This window comes from Acomys russatus, chromosome 18 (assembly GCF_903995435.1).
Source record: "Acomys russatus chromosome 18, mAcoRus1.1, whole genome shotgun sequence".
NCBI lineage: Eukaryota > Metazoa > Chordata > Mammalia > Rodentia > Muridae > Acomys > Acomys russatus.
Window position 1 is genome coordinate 57,753,301 of NC_067154.1, and position 15,894 is coordinate 57,769,194.

Consider the following 15,894-nt stretch of genomic DNA (forward strand, 5'->3'; position numbering starts at 1 on the left):
GCAACCCTCAGACTTGTTGGCTTGTTCGTCGTGGCAGTACATTGGTTGCTCCACTATTGTCATAAGGTTTCTCCCTGTCTCCCTGAGTGTCTGGAATATGTCTCTTTCTTTTTTAAATGTGGCACTTCAGAGTGACCCAAAGTCCTGGGACACGTTAGGAAAGCACTCTACCACTATGTTACATCTCTTTTCTATCTTGTCTTCTTCTAAAAGCCAAGGTCAAGTTATAGTAAGAACCCACGCTACTGGAGCAGGACCCTTTCAGGAGTAACTACATCTGTAAATGACCTTGTCTCCAGATAAAGAGGCACGGTGCAGTCCCAGGAACTAGGGCTTCCACATGTCCCCCTAAAGGATACAGTTCAACCTACTGTGGCCTTTTATCAAGGTGAAAGTTGTTGGGACAAACACAACTGCTACTCCTCCGTCATATCTCCTCCGCTCTCTGATGCCCGACTCATGTGGGTCAGCGTTCTAAAGCATCACTTATACCAACAACAAATTCCAAGAAAAAAGTCAACCATTGGTGCCGGGTGGAGAGGATGGGACGGATGGAGGAACTCGGGCTACAAACACAAAAGAAAGGCTGCCCGCGTGGCTTAGTGCTAAGAAGCCTGATGAGCTGAGTGCCGAGACCATTGGGTCCCACAAGGCAGAAGGAGAAAACCAACCACTGTGGCTTCCCCTCCAGTCCCCTACCCATATACCAGGACACTCTCAAACTGACTACTAAATAACTGTTAAAGATAACTAAAGCCACAGAGGAAGCCAGCTCAGCTTGAAAATGGGTCGGAGAGTTGCCAACTGTGTAGGGAAGGACTGGGAGTTTTGTCCCTGGGTTCTAAGTCTCTTCATCCATGACCTGAGAGCAACGGAAGTGAATCAAGAGAAATGAGATGTTTCCTTGTAAAAGTGCTCCTTTGCTTATGTTTCATTCTTCTCATCGTACATGAGCTTGAAGACCTTGGAGATGGCATCCGATTTGAGCATTTCTGAGCTGTGTTGAGCACAGTATTCTGGCCTTCTTCCCTTCTTCCCGTGTGTGTGGCAGCCTCTGGGGGAGTTCTGCTGCTCTTAATTGGGAACAAAAATTAAGTGGTAAAGGCCAACACCTCCAGATGTGTATGCAGAAAAGACTAAGTGGACCAATTGTCATGAAACTCTCCTTTTCAAACACAGCCTTTAGATTTCACACAACCAGTAGAGTTTATCTTGTCATCCTTGACAGGTAGACTTTTGGCCAGCATCTTTGGTGTCAGAAGCTACCCGGCTAAACATCTTGGTTAATAGAGTCCTATGGGCACAAACTGACCTGGCATAAATCAAAACAAACTTAAGCGTGACTTAGGGAGATGCATAAGGCAGTCGGGCAGGAAGGCTGTTCTTGTGTTTTTCTGTGTGTTCAGAGGTGATTGAAAAGCACCCATTATTAAATGAAGATATTTAGACAGATACTACATAGCCAGTGTGGCACACAAAGTGAAGCAACATTTTGTAGCCACACTATATCCTCAAGCTTGGCATTTTCCCATAAAGTTGATGAAACTTCTTCCTCACATAGCAATGAAGTAGAAGATGGTTTGGGGAAAACCTGAAGAGGCTCATTAGCTGGGGCTCCGCTGTGAGAGGCTAGTGTTATGGCTGGCCACAATGATGTGTGCTGTCCTTCTGTTACCTGCTAGGCTGTCTGATTCTGTCCAGCCATTCATGCAATGCCAGGCATCGCCAAATTCCAGCAGGACGGCGGCCCTATCATTGAACTTAGCCTAGAATCAGAATTTCCAAGTTCTTACTTGTGCCTCATCGTTCATTAGAAAGGGTTTCTTTAACTTCCAAGTGTCTCAACACTTGCTGCACAGCTCTGCACCACAGGGGCATCCCGGGCATCCCGACCTTCTGCTGCTCTTCCTCCATCCAGATCTCACAGCGCAGGTACGGTAGCCTGGGCCAGTGCTTCCCAAACGTTAGAGGTTTTCCAAGCCCTAGGTACCTTGGTGAAATGTAGGTTCAATATGCCTGAGGTAGAGATGGATTTTACATTGTTGACATGTTCCCAGGCCAGTGTATGTGTCTGGCTCCCTTGAGTGGACAGAATCCTAAAGCCACTAGTGTGTCCCTGCCCAATTCCCTTTGTCTCTTGTCTTCCTCTAACTTGCACTTACACCCCAATTTTCCCTTCCTAACACTTGCAAACCCGGTTTCAAGATCCTATTCCTCTGCAGTCTAGGATGGCATGCATACATCAAAAATATTCTTCCTGCCAGTCCCCATGCACAGTTTCTGGACCACTCACCCGGAGCCTGCCCTGTGCTGATGCTGTCCTTAACTGCTCTTTAATGTGCACAGCCTGAATCCTCCAGATATTTCGCATCTTGAGACCAATCATTACATAGTTGCCTTGGACGTCGTCTTACATTTCACACCGACAGATCCAGCTACCTGATGCCCAGTTGGGATTTCAGATTCAACATGGCATAAACCAAGCCTCTACTGAACCCTGCTCAGTGTCCTGCGGGTCCTTCTCAGACAACTGACTTGTGTACTCAAACAGATGCCTGCTTGACCAACAAGTGTGTGTGCGCCTGCCTGAAACAAAGAAGTGAGCAGAGTGGAGCATCCTCAAGTGCCTGTCTGAGGCCTGAGGAAAGATCCAGCTCCCTGGAAGCTGAGTCACCCAGAAAAGAACCTCTAGGGTCAGCATTGAGTGCTCTACTTCCCCATCCAGAGGCACCCCCGTTTGCTATACATCTCCGTATGTTCTGCCACTGAAATGTATCAACGACATAACCCGTTTTCCTCTTTCCTTCTGCCACTGGCCTGGAAATGGTCCTGTCCTCACCATCCCCGTCGACACCTTCACCTCACGCTTTTCTCCTCCTCCCTCCACTCTCAGCCTCTTCGCCTCCAGCTTTCTTTAATGCTAGCCCTGGATCCACCCTTCCCTGAAGCATCCATCACTGTGTAGAACTTCTGGACTCCTGGATACAGATAGTCTACATAACCTGTGCAGTTAAACCCCCAGCTCCTTAACACCCACTTCACGCCCCCACCCTCCGCACTACACCTCCTTTTCCAGCCTCGGGTCCACAGCTGTGACCCTACGGTCTAATCACCAGAGAAGAGACGTGCTGGTCTCCGGATGGCCTCGGCTCTTCGACAGCTCCTTGCTACTGCTCTAACAAGACAACACTTTACCTGATTTTTAGTCATAGTATGCCACTTCTTCAGTGTTTAACTCAAAAGCCACTTCATTCAAGAGACCTTCCTTAGTCACAGGTAACAGCTTGTAAGCATTTAAACCAAATGAAACACACTTTATCTCCTTTAGACGTTAACGCTGTGTTCATCTAACTTACTCAGTATCTCATAGCAAGTCCTCAAGTCCAAGGCAAGAGGTTGCTCAACCGTTTCTCTCCGGTGCTGGGGGCGGAACCGTACTGACTGCTGTGCTCAGTGCCGAACACGAAGCCTGGCTCTTCGAGGAAAAACATCTTTAAAAGACGTGGTCTTTCCAATATCATACACCTGGTGGCTGAATCTCTTAGTTCCCCACCTCCCATCCACAGACCAGAGACAATTCCTCTTTCAGGGGTTTTCCCATCTTGGCCACATATTATAACCAACCACTGGGGACCTCTAAACCTTCCACACATGCTCAGGTTGTGTTGCAGACGGGGTAATGTCGTCCATGGAGCTCCGTCCAGACTTGGTTGTTGTAGAAGTTCTCCATGGTTCCAGGATAATGCAGCCAGAGGTAGGAAGCACAGTGCTGGGACACCTGCAGTCTCCGCACAGGAGACAGGCAGGAGGACTGCTGGGAGTTCTAGTCAGCCTGGTCACACGGCAAGTCACAGGCCAGCCAGGGCCACGCTGCCAGATGCCATGCAACATGAAGAAAAGCAAAGCAAGGAGCTGCCGTGACACGTGGGGCTCACCTGCCTGAGCCTACACCTTCGCCTGTGTGGCCCCACCACTGATCCTACTATCGGACAGCAGAAGTTGCCTTCGACTTGTATCCCTTTCTCCAGAAGGCACAGTTAAAATACACTGGTGCCGTATGCGGTGTATGAACGTGACGCATAGGACACGGCAGATGTGTGGACACATGCATGTGAGTGCACATGCTTATGTGCGACCTGGAAGGAGTGGTCTCTGCATCGTCATGCTCAGGACAGAATGGAAGGAAAATCCACCCTGTGGAAGTGCCTGGAAGAGAGGACTGGGACACAGAGGCGGGGCGTCTTCTAGGGCACACAGAAGAGCCTGCTATCTCAGCAGGAGGTGAAGGGCAGGCGGGAGAGGATGCAGACACGGGAGTCAGCGGTGGAAGAGCCATCCACGGACAACCTTCACTGTCTCAGGCGCAGGGCTGGCCCGGCATGAGTCTCTGACACCAGCACGTTGCTACTTTAACAGCCTGATGTCCGGAGTCTAAAGTCACTAAAATGCTTGCTTTGCTAGCACAAGGCCCTGAGCAGAACCCAGGAAGTAAACTAGATGCAAATACACATCTGCAGAGCCAGTGTTCGGGAAACTGAGGCAGGAGGCTCACAGTGCACCCAGACTAACCAAACTGCTTAGCTCCTGGTCCAATGAAGAGACTCTGGCTCAAAATATAAGAGGAGAATGTTTGATGAAAATACTCACCTCTGACCTACAACACACACACTCACACATGCACACTCATACACACACACTCATGCACACACACACACTCACACACACTCGCACTCATACACACACTCACACACACTCACACACACACTCACTCACACACACACACACTCATACACACATGCACTCATACACACACGCACTCATACACTCACACACACACTCATACACACACACTCATACACACACTCATACACACACACACACTCACACACACACTCATACACACACACACACACACACACACACACACTCATACACACACACACACACACACACACACACACTCATACACCATCACCACTACACCAAAAGGATGTGAATGTGAACACGTGGCTAGGTCTTAGGTCGGGTCCGCCCTCCGCACCCTCAGCCCACCATCCTAACTCCTTCTGTCTCAGATTTAAATAAAAATAACCAGACATGAAACACTGAAGGGCCGAAGGGCCATTACTCAGGGAATCGGATCCTTGCAGCACATCCTCAAAAAGTTCCCCGCGGATTTGAGTCAGCACTGGATGTCTCAGAAACATTCCAGACGGTTTTCGGGGGAGGCGGGGGCAGGTGGGTAATTAAACCACCCAGCCAAGAGGGCTTGGAAACAGAGAACAAAGGGCAAGGGAAGGGGAAGAAAAGAAACCCAGACGGAAAACAAGACAAAGAGGTGGGAAACCAGGGTTCAGCTGTGGCCGGCCAGGCTTCCTGGGATGCTGTGCACGTGTCTTCCGTGTCTGCTGTGTTACAGAAGAGTGGCCTTCGGCCTGTGTGCAAAGCAGCACAGCAGAAGAAAGACATGAGGGCTGTGGGAAGCTGCTCTTAGCACGGCTTGAGCCTTAAGGAGGCAGGTTGAGACAACAGAGCGGAAAGATAGGTAAAGCTGGAGTGGGCCGGCCTACAGCTTGCTGGGTCAGTCCTTGCATAGCACTAGCTGAGACACCGCGCGCTGCCACTCAGCAGTATACAGTAGCAAGAAAGAAGCCATCACTAAACTGAGTGCACGCAGGTGGGGTTGGTGGCATCTCTGTGCCACTGAAGAGACAATGCCCCTTGTCGCCAGCCTGCTCCGCCCTGGAAGCCTGGTGATTCAGTGTGTCCAAGGCCTCTAAGAGCTCTATGTAGTCTTAGCCAGGAGAGGCATCACAGAGAGTGGGAGAGGAGAATGAAGTCGGCCACATCCACAGCCCCACTTCCTCCTGTGAGGTCATAGTGCATTTGCTGAGCACCACCGAGAGCCACAGTTCCCCCTCCAGGGTCTGCCCAGGGCTCTCCCTTCCTCCAGCTCCACATCCACGAAGGCCTTCTATGACTAATTTTGTCAAATCATTTATTGAGCTACTCTCAGAGAAGCTGATTGAACCACACTTCTCACCTCCTTCCAAGGCCAGCTCACTTGACCCTCAAGCCCAACAATTAGGAAAGCCCCACTTTGTGCTTCCAGCAGAGCTGGCTTACCAAGTCATCATCTTTGGTTAGAAATGTCTCCTACACATCACAGCTGCCACCAGAGGCTAGCATGGGTTTTCAGCACTTGGCAGTATCTGCTCTGAACCCACAAGCATCTGGGCTGAGAGAGGTGCAAGTTCCTGGACTCATCAATGCAAGGATCACTAGTGGTCTCCACAACACACCAAATGACGCCACTGGTGGTGTCATGTAGGTCAGGAGAGATGGCTTCCTGCCTTGGTGCTCAGGAAACAGAGGCAGGAACAAGTCGCCAAGAAGGGAAAGGAGGGAGATGCAAGTTTGCTGCTGAGAATCACACCTCCCGCACCCCGCACTCCGTCACAAATCATGACATTCTGGATCTGAGGCACACCACAAGGAGACCACACCGTAACGGGACCACACCGCAGCTCAGGAGCCAGACAGCCATGCAGGCAACCATGCAGTCTCTGCCTGGAGACCATCTTCAACATCTTATCCAAAACCTTGCTTTTTTCTTAACTTTAATGTTTGACAAATCATGAGCATTTGTAACGTGAGATTGCTTTACCCTCCTTCATCCCCAGACCCTCAAGAAAATGAGATGCTTCTCCTCAGTTGGGGATTTGGGAGAGAAAATAAAATAAAACAATCCAGATCTGGGTCAGCAAAAAGTCTGCTTGCTGAGTGTAATGAGGCCTCTCTGCTAATTAACACATTCCTGGAAGAAAAAAAAAAGTACAAGGCAAGTGTGAGGAACATATATATCCCTCTCTCAATGGCACATCTCAAATTCAGTAAAGTATCACTTCTCCCTTCGACCTGGAGTAGGGAACACACATACTGAAAATTAAAGTTCCAGAAACCATCAATGTTGAAAATCCAGCCAGTCACCTGACAGCACTGATTAAACTTCTTGGGCTGTTAATTAGCACAGACGTCGGCACTCCGTATTGGTAGCTCTGCACCCACATATTCTAGCAACCCTGGATCAAAAATATTTAAGAAATGAAAATAAATAAAAGGACATTGTTCCAAACATATGAGGACATTTTTATCACTATTCACTAAATTGGTCAGTGTAACAACTGCTTACACTGCATTCACACTGCACCACTAATAACCAGGCAATCTGAGTTAAGAGCTGTCTAAGGGACTGGGCATGGCCAGCAGTAGACTGGACAATAGGCACCATGGTACATCCCGGAAATTCCAGCATTTGGGAGGTTAGAAGCAAAAGCATCAAGCCATCTTCCTCTACATTGTGATTGGGACATAGTGGTTGGTACATAGTGATTGGTCCAGGCCATCGTCTTCTACATAGTGATTGGTCCAGGCCATTGTCTTCTACATAGTGATTGGTCCAGGCCATTGTCTTCTACATAGTGATTGGTCCAGGCCATCATCTTCTACATAGTGATTGGTCCAGGCCATCATCTTCTACATAGTGATTGGTCCAGGCCATCCTCCTCTATATAGTAATTGGAGGATTCTGTCCTTGTTCTACTTCATTCCTTGCAACTGGAAGAGTTCAAGGAACAGTAGAATATAAGGATGGATGGAAAAACTCACCCCAGCATACTTCCTAACTTCCCTACACCTGAAGGATCTTTGCCTGGAAGGACAAAGAGGCTGTGGAGAGGGAGGAAGGAAAGACATCCCTCCCCGTGTAGTCAGACATGTCTTGGTAGCAAGGGGGAAGGTTTGAGCAGGCAGGAAGAGCATGGGAGGAAAGCAGAATTTGACGAAGTCGAGTCTAACTGAAGTGTGCCAGCATTGCCAGTTCGCTTGTGCTGGGTGTGGACAACACAGTGCACATCTATCTGCCCATCATCATCATCAGCCACTGATCAGCTGCCGTGGCATTCCCAGAACCATACCATTCGCTTCTGTCCCCACCCAGGCTAGTCTGTTGCCTTCCATAGATATCCTGGGGAAAGGCCGCCCTGCTCACTAGAGGCTACCCAGTCTCAGGGGCTCTGCCGGAGTCACCCACTTCCCCACGTACAGCTCCGACTTCTCTGATCTAATCTAGGCACTTACATTTCAATTGCTGTCCAACCCTAAGTGGCCTCTATCTACCTGAGACATTGAAGATGAAGGTCACCAGATTAGGGCCTTGGCTCATCCACTGTTTCCATCACAAACTGATTCCTAGATCATTCTACGAGATTTTCCCAAAATGGCCCCTCCAAGTTGAACCCCACTCTATCCTCCCAACACCAAGCAGCTCATTCATCAAGACCCAGCTCAAATGGAACCTCTACAAGAACCTCTCACTAACCCTTAGCAGTCCTGGGGATCTGGACACTTTCTATTTCTCAGACACCTGATGTTTCTCGAATACAGGAGCTATTTGCATGGCCTGTAAGACCCAGCTCGAACACGTATGTCTCTAATTCCATAATTAAAGGTACCATTAAGCTCTAAGGAAAAGAAATGTGCCCAGATCTCAAAGACAGCACTCTTACTCTCCAGAAATTGGTTGGTTTACTAATGAAGTGCTCACAACTCTTAGATATTACCAAGAGCCTCTTTAGTTGGCCCTGATTTAACACACACACACACACACACACACACACACACACACACACCACACATACATACACATATGCACGCACACACACACCACTATGACCCCTCCACAAACACCAGACACGTGCATACACACACACACACACATGTACACACCACATACACACACACACCACATACACACACACCATACACACATATAGACACACGCACACACACACCACTGTGACCCCTCCACAAACACCAGACACGTGTATACACACACACACACACACACACACACACCACTGTGACCCCTCCACACGCAGCTCCTATCCTTCTCCTTCCAGTTCTTACCAACCTCAGTTTTGCACTATGCCACAGTTTTGATGTATATACCTCCCCACAGGAGAAAGGCCCTTGAAAGGCCCGGGGACAATGTACTTTTCATGTCTACGGCTCCAATGCCTGATGAAGTACCTCCATTAGGAACAGCGCTTAGTGGGTGATAATTAACTGAGTACATGAGCAGAAACCCACAGCCACTCCCACTGCCCTTAAAGGGGAGAGATCGTGGACAACGTTTCGGCAACATGCAGGATACCTGAAAAACTAAATGAAGAAAATAAGGGCGTGTAAAAACTCACCTTAATGTGGTTCAAACGAGAACCTGTCTTGAGGTCATAAAAGAGATGAAAAGGTGGGCATTAGGAACTATGTGACATCTGAAAGTTTAAAAGTTCTTTCAGTAAGAGAAGACTGAGTTTAAGTTGGTAAACGTGCCTGGGAGATCACCTTGTCTCTTGCTACACCTGTGGGTCTCTGCTGTCACCTTTCCTGGGTATTAGAGTTAATGTGTGTGTTGAGGGTGAGGGGCACTTGTTGGAAAGGAAAAGTCCAGTAATCACAGAGACCCCAGAGCCATTTATGCCCTGGTCATTTTATTGGCATGGGCTTCTGAGCATGTAAAATCACTGTGTCTTCTGTGATTTCCCAGTGTTCGCCACAGCCTCTCCCCAGACCTCCTTCTTAGCCAGCTTTAATGCAAGCCTGCTCTTGAGGGAGTATTTCACAGTCAAGTTGCACATGCTGCCATGCTAGTCCAAGAAGAACAAAAGCAAGATTTGGAAGTTCCTTGGCCACATATACAATGGAGAGTGGAATTGTGATGTCTCCCCCACCAAGTAACCTCCTATAAGTAACACCCATTTGTGTTTATCTCAGAAAACCCCTGAGAAATCCACCACTTCCTTGTACAGAAAAAGAACCACCACATCACACATTGGCTCCGCCTTTCCTTGTTTGTTTGATTTGAGGTAGGACCGTCCTACACAGCCCAGGCCTCCTTCCTCAGTCCTCAGGGCTAATGTTACAGGCTTGAGCCACATATATTCTCTCATTTGATCAAGAAAAGGTAAGGGATTCTATTTGTTTTTCATTTTTAAAGAGCCCCCACAGAATTTTATGCATGAAAAATCAGAAACCAAGCCTTCCCCAGCATTTCCATGACAAAAGGAGAGTCCTCCCTCCTAGCTACAAATACAGGTAGCCTTGTCTTAATGGCTATGACATTGGCTAAAGATAACAAAGGCTTGCCATATAGAAATAAATTCAGAAAAGAAAGAAAATAAAAAACTATGTTCAAAAAACCAGCTTTGCTTTTATTCATGAAATGAATGAGAAGAAGAAAGCATGTTGGAATCAGTGACTTCTGAGCCACCATAGAATATTACAAAACTTCCGAAACAGTTCCTGATGGCAAGCTGCGGTGATCAAATTGGAAACTCACATGGTTGGAACCTGTCCCTGTTAACAAGCTTCATGCCCCACTCTCACGAAGCTCAGTACCCATGGTCCTATGCTCCCCTGGCCATCAGGGATACAGTGACTCTCCCAAGAGGGCCAGATAAAAAACTTAGATGGTGCCTAACAAGATGTAACCACATCCCTAGTTATTTACATCCTGCGCCCCTTGTGCCAAGGTCTTGAGGTGGAGGGATGCTGGTTGTTCTCAAAGTGCCATTGCTCAGCTACCAAATCTATTAGCAGAAAGCCCCTGGCGCTTTATCTCTAGGACTGCAGTGTGCTTGCAGTACTGTTTTTACACTTATCTGCAATGAAAAGGTGATTTTTCCAAGTGCTTAGGATTTGACCAGATCAGATTTACTGCCTGGCTCCTCAGCCTTATTCCCAAGCACAGTGTAATAGGGAAGTGCAGAGCTGGATCGGCTCCCCGTGGGTTGCGGTGGTGAGGTGGCGAAAATTTTGTTTTCTTTACTACTTTCCATTTCATAAGAGAAATCGTCTCAAGGAGAGGGTTTCTAATGCGATTTTGTTAGATACAGGCCATTAAATATGTGGGGCTGGATTTTCCAACCTCTCTCTACAACCCAAGGGAGAGAGCTTTCTACTTTTGTCATGGAAGCCGTGGGGAGAGGTTGGTCTGAGCTCTTTTGTGAATAAAAAAAAAAAAAAAAAAAAAAGAATTCAGAAGGGGAACACATTTTCCATTTTAAAGCAAGGAGGGATTTTTAGGACTCCCACCCTTGATGCTGCAGGAAGGGCCATGTTCTCAGTGCAGAATGAGAAAACCGAATTATTATTGCTGCTGATAGTTAAGAGATAATAATATTAATTTTTTAAAAACTTGAGTAAATCATGATAGTGCACACCTGGGAGCTCAGCATTTCAAAGGTAAAGTCAAGAATCTCCAGAGTTCAAGGTCACTCTCAGCTGTATTATGAGTTCAAAGCCAGCCTGGCCTATGTGAGGCCATCTCAAATAAGGAAATAAAAATTAAAAATGAAATGAAATAGAAGGAATATAATGGAATCCAAGGGATAAGATGATAGATGCCTGATAGGTGATAAATGGATACATAGATACATATGTAAAATGGGTGGATTGAAGTGTAATATAACCCATTGGGTTTTTTTAATTTTTTATTATTAATTTATTCTTGTTACATCTCAATGGTTATCCCATCCCTTGTGTCCTCCCATTCTTCCCTCCCTCCCATTTTCCCCTTATTCCCCTCCCCTATGACTGTTCCTGAGGGGGATTACCTCCCCCTGTATATGCTCATAGGGTATCAAGTCTCTTCTCGGTAACCTGCTGTTCTTCCTCTGAGTGCCACCAGGTCTCCCCCTCCAGGGGACATGGTCAAATGTGAGGCACCAAAGTACGTGAGAAAGTCATATCCCACTCTCCACTCAACTGTGGAGAATGTTCTGACCATTGGCTAGATCTGTTTTACAAGCTCAGAAGAGTGACCGGGCAAACAGCATTTGTTCCTTCTGGTTTGGGGCCTCCAGGGGAGAACGATGGTTCTCCTTCAAAGGGCGTGGCCTTCTGTTTGTATGAAGCCGTCTAAGGTTGAGTATAGTTAGAGTGTTGTTATAAAAAGTCCAAAATTGAAGGACTTGTTTGGAGAGCTACTAGAATGGGGGAAAGTATAGAGAAATGTCTTGGACTAGCCACTGGGGAGATGCAAAGGTCTCCAGAGCCTCTGACTCTTCACAGAGTACTTTCCATCCTCTCTGCTCATGGACCCCAGGGTGACAGGATGTACCAGCACTGTCTAGCTCCCTGCTCTGTTGCTGGGGACCACATGAGATGCAGACTGTGTGCACCCCATGCCTGCTCACATCCCACACTCCGCTGCGTGTGCCATGGGACCAAGGCTGACACCACTTCTCATGGGCTCCTCTAGGCCTGTGGTGCTTGACAGTGAGCTGTGCCTGCCACAGAGCAAGTGCTTGCTGACGTGGCACTAAAGCAAGTGTCGCCATAGATCCGTGATGCCCAATTATCTCACCTGCAAAGTGGAGACACAGATAAGCCCTTCCTACGTTTCTATGAACACCGGCGGTCATATGGTATCCCAGCTGGTACCTGACAGGCGGGCTGCCCATCACTGCAATTTTCACCATGTTAGCAGTGTCTATGTCAGACCCTGCTTGTGTACCTCAGTGAGGCCCAGCTAGATCGTAACATGCTGAGGACAAACACGCACGGTCCTGCCTGGGCACACTGGGCTCCACCCTGACAGCTTCCAGGCCTGATGTCTACACTCTTTTTAAAATCTGTATGTGGAGGTGTGTGTGTGGGGGGGGGGGTGCACTGCTGAGGCATGCCTGAGGAGATCAGGGGACAACTTTGTTGACTCAGTTCTTGCTTTCTGCCTTTATGTGACTCCAGTGATCAAACCAAGGCTTCGTCATCGGGCAGCAAGTACCAGTATCTGCTGAGCCATCTTGCCAGTTCCAGCATGTTGAAACTCTAAATGCTGTCGAATAAGAAGCCCACATTTTCACCATAGCATTTGGTCCTGCAAATTATATCGCTGGGCCCAGGGACAACTTGGTTTTGTAAATAGCAGTCACAGCTTCTCTTATCCAGGATGTTTGCCGGAAGTGTTTCATTGAATTCAGCTGGCATTGGCAACACATGAAACTTACTTATTTGAGGCTCACTTTGGAAATCAAATATCTGCCTAAGCATATACAGTGGGCAGATGTCGGGTCAATGAGACAGTCGGTGATGGCCGTATGCGTTCTGAGTGAACGCTGTAAATCGAGAGTAGGCTGAGTGTGTGTAGGATATGCGTTCAGAATTCCATACAAGAAGACTCGTTGGATAGTTCAAATTTATTTTTGAAACAGGTTTAAAGATACAGTGTAAAAATGTTAGCAAAATCACCTGGGGGAAGGTGGTTTCTAATGTTTTAATAGTGTCACAGTTAGCAGGTGATTTTAAATACTTTCTTGATCAACCTAAAAAGCCATTTCAAGGGAAAGGAAATAAATTATTGTGCCATTAACAACCATGCACTGTAGAAGCGCCCATTAGATGAGAAAATTTGAGCTTAGTTTTGCCACTCTGGCTCTAAGCCTCTTTCACAGAAATAATCAAATAGTACCCTTGATTTCATTTGGAATATTAATGAAATTGAAATAAGCTGCGAATTTCCCTTTGACTCATTAACTTGGAAAGTCAAAGTGCTAAAAATATACACTTGGGCTTCAAAATAGAACAAAATGGATAACTTAAAAAAGAATAAAAAAAGAGTTTTCTTCTCTTTTTTGCAAGAATGTAACTTAAAGTAAAAAGACCTGTTGGGAGAAATGTGAGCCGGCTGTAGTGCTGGATTCGGCTCTCTATAAACATATGCCTATATTCGTCATGTAGCTTTTCTCGTCAAAAATATCTTAGAACTTGTACGGTCAGAGCAAGTATCAATAACATAACATTTCACGGCCCCCTTTTAGAACTGTGGCCTTAACATTTTGTAGGGAAATAAAGCTTTGGTTAACCTTGGCTCTGGCAGACCTCATTAAAATAACAGCCTGTCAGTTTCAAGTTTAAAATAACAGGGTTGTCAGTTTAATACGCGGTGGAACAATCTACAGTTTTACTCCCTGGGACAAGGTTGGGGGGCGGGCGTGGTGGGGGGCGGGCGCAGTGCAGGATGGTGGTAAAGATTGAACAACACTGCCATCTGGTGGCCACAGTGAGTGTTGTTTTTAACTGTTGGCTTGAGTGGAAAAGGTGAGCTGTCAGGCTGTTTTGAGGAACCTTTAGTATCAAGTTTGTGGCCGCTTTCTTATTTTACAAATCTGTGCACACACTTGGGCCGACAAGTACTTATGATCCCCAACTATAGTAATTTGGTAAGAGACTGCTCCTCAGTGGAATTGTAAGGCAAAAGGAGATTAAACCAAACCATCTAAACAGATTTTCCTGTATAAAAATCCTCAGGGGCTGGAGACACGGCTTAGCAGATATGAACGCTCCCTACTTTTGCATTCCCAGCAACTGACATCAGGCAGCTCGCAGAAACCTGTAACTCCAGCTCCAGAGCATCTGCTGTTCCCTTCAGGCCTCTGCAGGCACCTCTATATAGAGAGAGGGCAGGAAGGGGTTGGGGGGAAGGGAGGGGAAGGGACGGGAGGGGAGGGAAAGGACTGAGAGGGGAGGGCAGACAAACAGGCAGTCAGACAGATGGACAGAGACAGAATTAAACATAAAATACGCTTTCAGGTTTTGGGGTTTTGTTTTGTTTTGTTTTCAGACAGGGTTTCTCTGTGTAGCCTTTGATGTCCTGGACTCTCTTTGTAGACCAGGCTGGCCTCAAACTCACAGCGATCCACCTGCCTCTGCCTTCCTAGTGCTGGGATTAAAGGCGTGCACCACCTCGCCTGGCCCTTAAAATACATTTTTTTTTTAATCTATTTTTAAGATAGGACTTCCACATGTGTGACACTTGTCACAACAGCGTCTTGCTGGGAGTTCATCAGACTGTGATTCCTGCCCTTCACTAGATGACTGCCGCACTTCAATAAAAAGCAAATAAATGCAAGCCAAAATTTTCTCTCTGCAGGCAAAATAGTGACAGATGTCACAAGTCTGAATCCAGCATGTTCCCATTTATGTCAATGGAAACCATCCTAGAAGTGCACTGGATTACGTGTGGCTCCGACTGCAGCCCGGCTTTAATCCTGTGATTTGCTAATGCACTCTGGACAGCTGATGGGCGGGGGAGTGGCCATCCAATATGGCAGCCACCAGCCTTTTGTGGCTGCTTCAGACTGGAGGAGTCAGTCTGAACTGAGGTTGACTGTAAGCTAACAGTGTAAGCCAGGTGGCAAAGTTTCAGTCCCACAAAGAATACAGAATGTTCCATTGCTATATGATGCATTTGATATATTGTTGGATTAAATCAAGTATATTATCTACCATCTATCTTTTTTCAGACAGTGCGAGCTGACTAGCCTCAAACTCACAGGAAACCTACTACCTCTGCTTTCTGAGCGAAAGTATTAAAGCATGCACCGCCATGCCTGTCTCCAAACATAGTCTTAAAATTAATTTAATGTTACCTTTTTCATTATAGCAGCTGGAAATTTATAAATTACATATTACCTGGCATCTGTAGTTCTCATTATATTTCTAGGACTTCCACTATATTAAGCTCATATTGTTTCCTTGTCCAGAATGGTTGTTCATCCAGTGTTTAGGGTGGTTTCCCTTGCACTATAAAGATAGACAAAATGTGCCTTTAGCGTTTATCATTAGCACCTTTGCCTCACTTCCAAGGTAAAGGTGTAAGTCAGGTGCTCTTCTATCTCTTGGGTCTAACAGTATGAGGTGTAGACGGCATGCCCTGGTTGTGCCCCATGGGGTAAATTGGATCTTTAAGATACCAGATGGCTCCCAAGAACAGGTAATTTACCTCACAGGGGTAAAAGCTCGATTTCCAAGAAAGTGCACTTGAGTCACCCT

At 46.9% G+C, this 15,894-nt stretch overlaps 1 protein-coding gene across 2 annotated transcripts in view; it reads left to right on the forward strand.

The window, feature by feature from the left end:
• Gpc6 (glypican 6) overlaps positions 1-15,894 on the forward strand; it is a 1,044,456-nt gene that overhangs the window by 996,742 nt on the left and 31,820 nt on the right. The window lies entirely within an intron of this gene.